A 5,897-nucleotide genomic window follows, 5' to 3' on the forward strand; every position below is an offset into this window, starting at 1 on the left:
TAGGTCCTCTTGTAAATCTCCTTTAGACTCTTCTCACACTAGCGTCATGGTGGTTAATGGGCAGCTCTTATCTGCTTTCCTTCCTGTGACTAACCTCTCTATCCATATGAGGCACCCATTGAACAGATCTCTCTGATCCCAGCACATTGCCATCCGTTGTATAACGTAAGAAATCTATTAAAGGGGTTGTCCTGTTGCAAACTATTTATATCCTATCCTTATGGCAGGTCATCAATAGCATATCGGCAGGAGTCAGTTACCCAGGACCCCACCAAACAGCAGTCCACTGAAGCCAGCACGCTTGTCCACTGAGCTGATTTCTGCAGAAAGCAAACAGCATCGTTGTTATGGCAGTGGCCAGGCTTGGTATTACAGGCCAAGTTTCCATTCATCTCAATAGGAACTTGGTCTGTAATACTAAACCTGGCCACTGCAGTAAGAATGGAGCTGTGTCCTAGCTGCCAAAATCAGCTCAGTGCCCGACTCTAGCGACTTGACAAACAGCTGTTTGGTAGGGGTCCTAGTTTATGGACCTCCACTACTGATCTATTATTAATTACCAGTACTGAGAACCGGATATAAATGGTTTACAACTGGACAACACCCCCATGAATGTAGTATAGCCAGTAAGAGTTCTCTTTTAGCCCATGTCCTTGTTCCTAACTCGTCCTGGACTCCGACAGGTTGACATTATCTTAGTCGCAGGTTTCTGATGACGTTAATAAAACCCTGATTAATAAACTGCTTTATTTCTGAGCTCCTGGAACACAAGTGAGTAATATCCTCCACTGGTATATACTGCCCTGTATATCATGCAGCAGTCAGCTGTCAACATGTTAATGCTCTGCAGATTTCCGGTAACCACAGAATAAGTTTGCAGGAAGTCTCAGCCCATTATCACTAGCCATATCTATTCTGTCAGGCAGTAAAAGGGTAAGGATGATAACATCGCACTTCTCATTTACATTTCTTATCACACTTGTTTCCCTTTTCACTAATTTTTCATTAAGGGAAAGACCGATTAAAAACACAGATTCCCTTTGTAATTATTACAAATGACCCACAGCGTAATAAATAATTATTGGTATCTGAGGGACGTTTCCAGCAGTACGTATCCTGCCGCCTCTTGAATGCATATTAGATCATAGCGGCATATGTATTGTAAATGACAGATCTCAAATGTGGCTTGTGCCTATAGCAACTGACTGGTGTTAGCAGCTACTATGGGGCTGAGGGGCCTTAGAGTCGGTTGCCATCTTTTTGCAGCCCTCTCTGAGAGTACCATAAGTTAGTGCGTGTTCCACTGATTACAGTGATATGTCTGCTGTATGTATCTATGCAGTAGTTTGGGAGAAACTTACATTTTATTAGTACAGTCAGACACAGAAATAGTCCTGCATATTCGGAGCCTTGTGTGGCACAGAGTGTTAAGGCAGCAGTATGCAGTCCTAAGCTCCCGCTCAGGTTCAGGCGGGGGGTAATGAATACATTTACCTGAAAGCGTTGTGGAATAAGTTGTCGCCATACAAATAAGTCCCATCCTGCTTTCCCTATTCATGAGCTGCAGCCTAGCCGCACCTACCCGCCCTCCAGCCAATGATTGGCAGGTCTGTCTATGCATAGTAATAGGCAGACGGTAGGCAATCAGTGACTGGAGGGCGGGGTGGGTGTAGCTAGCCAGTAACTCATGAATATGCAGGACTACTTCCAAGTAGTCCTCTGTGCATGTGCTGCCACTGATAAAAGGCAAGTTTCTGCAAAACTCGCCGCGGAATGTTCCGTGCCAAATTCCACTTCAAAAACCTTGTCAAAATCTGTGGCTTTTTGGTGTGGATCCACACGTGGAATTGGCCAAGTCGGAATTCATGCAGCACCATGCTAAAAAGCAAAAATTCCACGGTGAATTCTGCTGTGCGAACATACTCTTAGGCCGCGAGAGAATATTGTGAGAATGGGGTCATACAACATGAGCATTGTTTTTCTAAGTGCTACGTGGACTGCTCTCCTCCCCGCTCACTCTTTGCAATGGGAGAGGGCGGGACAGGAAAAGAGCTATGCACTTTTTTCGCAACTTTTTCACAGTTCAAAAAAATAAATAAATAAAAGTTTAAATCACCCTCCTTTTGCCATAGTGAACGTAGTCCAAAAAAAAAGAATGCCACAAGTGCACTTTTTCAGTCACCCTGTCTCCCAGAAAAAATGCAATACAAAGCGATCAAAAAGTCATATGTATTCCGAATTAGTACTAACGTAAACTACAGGACGTCCCGCAAAAAATGAGCTCTTGCTCAAGTATGTCGACAGAAAAATAAAAAAAGTTATTGCGCGCAGAAGATTCAGCAGAAAATAAAAAAAATTAAATGTCTGAAAAAAAATACAATTACTACAGCAAAAAAAAACTATACAAGTTTGGCATCGTAGTAATCGCACTGACCCATAGGAATAAAGTTATCAGGTCGTTTTTGTTGCAGTTTGTGCGCCGTAGAAACAAAACGCACTGAAGGATAGTGGAATGTCATTTTTCTTTCATTTTACCCCACTTAGATTTTTGTAAATGTTTTTCAGTACATTATATGGTACTTTAAATGGCACCAATGAAAACTACAACTCGTCCTGCAAAAAACAAGCCCTCATGCAGCGACGTCGATGGATAAATAAAAGGGTTATGATTTTTTAAACGGGGGAGAAAAAAGAAGAAAGGGGCCGTGTCATTAAGGGGTTAAATAATGTACTAACTTCCTTCTCTGGGTCATTACGACACACGGATACCACAAGTGTAATTCTGTTTTTAATTTTTTACAAAGTAAAGGGAAACAAGTGTTTTTATTTTTATTTTTTTAATAATTCTTTTACTTTTTTTTTTTTTTTTTGTCCCTCAAGGGGACTTCCACAGAGACCCATCAGGATCCCATGATCATATTCCGGGGATTCGATGGTGACAGCCCTTTATATGCTGCAGTCGCATAGACCGCGGCATGTAAAGGGTTAACACAGCAGAGATCAGAGGTTTTTTCTCCATTCTCTGCTGTGTAAGAGCTGGTGCCCAGCTATCCTCTGACACATGGAGCCCCTTTCCTCTGTCAGCCCTTTACATCCTGCAGTCGCATAGACCGCAACACAGCAAAGATCGGAGGTTTTCTCCATTCTCTGCTGTGTAAGAGTTGGTGTCTGGCTATCCTCTGACAGCCAAGCACCAGCTCTCCCTGCCACAGAGACCGTCAGCTGGCTTCTGACAAGCCGATGGTCTCTATGGCAACCTGTAAACAAAGCAGTGCAGGACTTTGGAACTCGAAGCTGGAGATTGCCGGCAGATCAGTAATGTCTTCCTGCTTCTGTTTTTCAAAGTCCTGCACTGCTCTGTGTGGATCTGGCAGGCAGAGCACACTGCCACAACTTGTGGCATTGTGCTCTGCAGCTCATATAGTGAAACACAGCCCGGAAATCTTCCGGGCTATATCACTATCGGCAGTGAAGCTCATCCCGGAAAATTTGCAGGCGTGCCACTCAAGGGGTTAAGGGAAGTAGCAGTCCGTGATTCTCTTCCCTGAAGCAAGGACCATTTCCCCTTATTTTCATGCCATGCGATGCTTTGCCGTCACTATTGAAAACAATGGTGATGCAATGCAAGGCTTTCTGAGGGAACACATGCCATGATTGTTTCCTGCGATGCGATTCGGGAAAACATTGCTCATGTGTCTGACCTAATTCAAAAGAATGCGGTTCATATTTGTGCGAGATTTACTCGGCCATGTGAAAGCGTCAGAAACACCATACATTTTACGAGTGTTTTTTGGGGTAGCTTTTTTTTAAATTGCATTCCTTACATCCTTGTTTTTCATGTGTTTTGCAATTCTATAGAGAAGCCTTGAGCGGGCTGCATTTTTAAAAAGAGCAACTTACCCGAAAATGCACCAAAACTAAGGAAAACGTACATCAAAAACCCCACGCTATGGCCAGCTTCACATGGGAGTATTTGGACGCACAATACACAGTGAACAGAACTCATTGGTTTCAATAGGGTAGTTCACACTGATCTGCACTAATATTTCCTGCGCATTTCAGTAGCGCAACCCCCCCCCCCCCCCCTGCAGCATGCTCCAATTTCCTGTGCACTTGTACACCAAAAGTCCTCATAGAAGTCCATGGGTATCCGTGAGAAACTGACTGCACAGGAACAAGAACACTACACATTAGCCATTTCAATGACTGGTAGCAGCACTGCTTTTTTTTCCAATGAGATACGCAGTACGATTTCGCTGCCGAATGCAGCAATAGATCGGGTCACTGGCGGCTCCACAGCGGTAAAACTCTCATGGCACACTCAGCGTTTTACGCTTACGGCTGTGTGAGCCCAGCCAAAGGCCTCATGTCCACGGGCGGGTCGGATTCCGTGCAGGGAATCCCACACGGAATCCAGCCCTACCCACAGCCAGTGATCAATGCTTACCTGTATTTCCCCCGGCAGCGGCGTCCACGCGGATTTCTCCACTTCCGTGTTTACTGTACTGCACATGGCCCTCACGGCTCGCCGTCGGACATGTGCAGTACAGATTTTTAAAATCTCCTGCTTTCCCGCGGTACGTCCACAGTTTCAGCCACGGATGTGCAGCGGATCGGTCGGCTTTCATTGTCTTCAATGGAAGCTGTCAATGCGGGATCCGCACAAAAATGGAGCATGCTGCGATTTGTTTTCCAGACCAAAAGGTCCGCAAAACAAATCCACATGCTTCAATTAATTTGCGGATGCCCATGCTTCCCTATGGGCGGTTTGATTTGCTGTTCTCCCGCGCAGGTTTCGCAAATCAAAGCTGCCCGTGGACATGAGACCTAAGTCACAATTAAAGACAAAAAAAATCTAAACTAATAACACACAAAGAGTTGTACTGTTTATATCTTTTTTTCAGCACATTGAGTGAACATCCACATTGCAGAGAAACAAATAGGTGAACTTTTGCAATTAATATCTGTAGATTTCCCTCTAGTAGCAATTGATGCCACCTAATGTTTCCATTAGCTGCAAATGAAGGAGTAATGGTGTGGACAGCGCCTCTAGGAGGCCGAAACGGCCAGTAGTGCTTAAAGGTGTGTGAAGATGTAGTAGTGGGGTTGATGTGTAGAGGAGACCCTGTCCCACTAGGGGGACATTAAAGTTGAGAGCATGAAAGGAGAAGAATACTGGGTGTCTGGGAGCCCCCGGAGAATATATGTAGAGACTCCACCGACCACATCCATTACTTGTATACATACCCTATCAGGTGTATACAAGTGTGGAATCAAGAAGTGTAAATGTTGTAGCAACATACAGTGAGGTAGAAAGGAATTGGACACTGGGGACGGGAGAAAATTCCCGATAAAACAATTCCTGAACTGCAGTTCAACATATTTGATTTACCTTACTGAGTGCCCATTAGAGATGAGCGAGCGTACTCGCTAAGGCAAATTACTCGAGTGAGTAGTACCTGCCCGCTCGTCTCTAAAGATTCGGGTGCCAGCGGGGGAGAGCAGTGAGTTGCGGGAGTGAGCGGGGGGGAGAGAGTGAGAGAGAGATCTTCCTCCCCGCTCTCCCCGCCCCCTCCGGCACCTGAATCTTTTGAGACGAGCGGGCAGGTAATCGCATAAGGTACGCTCACTCATCTCTAGTTATAACCTAATATTCCTTCCCGGTGGAAGCCCCCTCTATAGGTTATACACACAATGGCGATACATAGCTCATTATGTGCACATTCATTAATTTTGAAACACTTCGGCGTCCCGGTGCCATCTTACTGCTCTCACAATTAATTGTCAGCTCTGATAGAACACACCACACGAGAAGTGACATCTATCAGGGTAAGTGCCACACATACAGCCTCTATATACAATCCTGTGTGCTTTCTTTGCTCCATACTACTGGTTAA

This window comes from Eleutherodactylus coqui, chromosome 4 (genome assembly GCF_035609145.1).
Source record: "Eleutherodactylus coqui strain aEleCoq1 chromosome 4, aEleCoq1.hap1, whole genome shotgun sequence".
Classification (NCBI taxonomy): domain Eukaryota; kingdom Metazoa; phylum Chordata; class Amphibia; order Anura; family Eleutherodactylidae; genus Eleutherodactylus; species Eleutherodactylus coqui.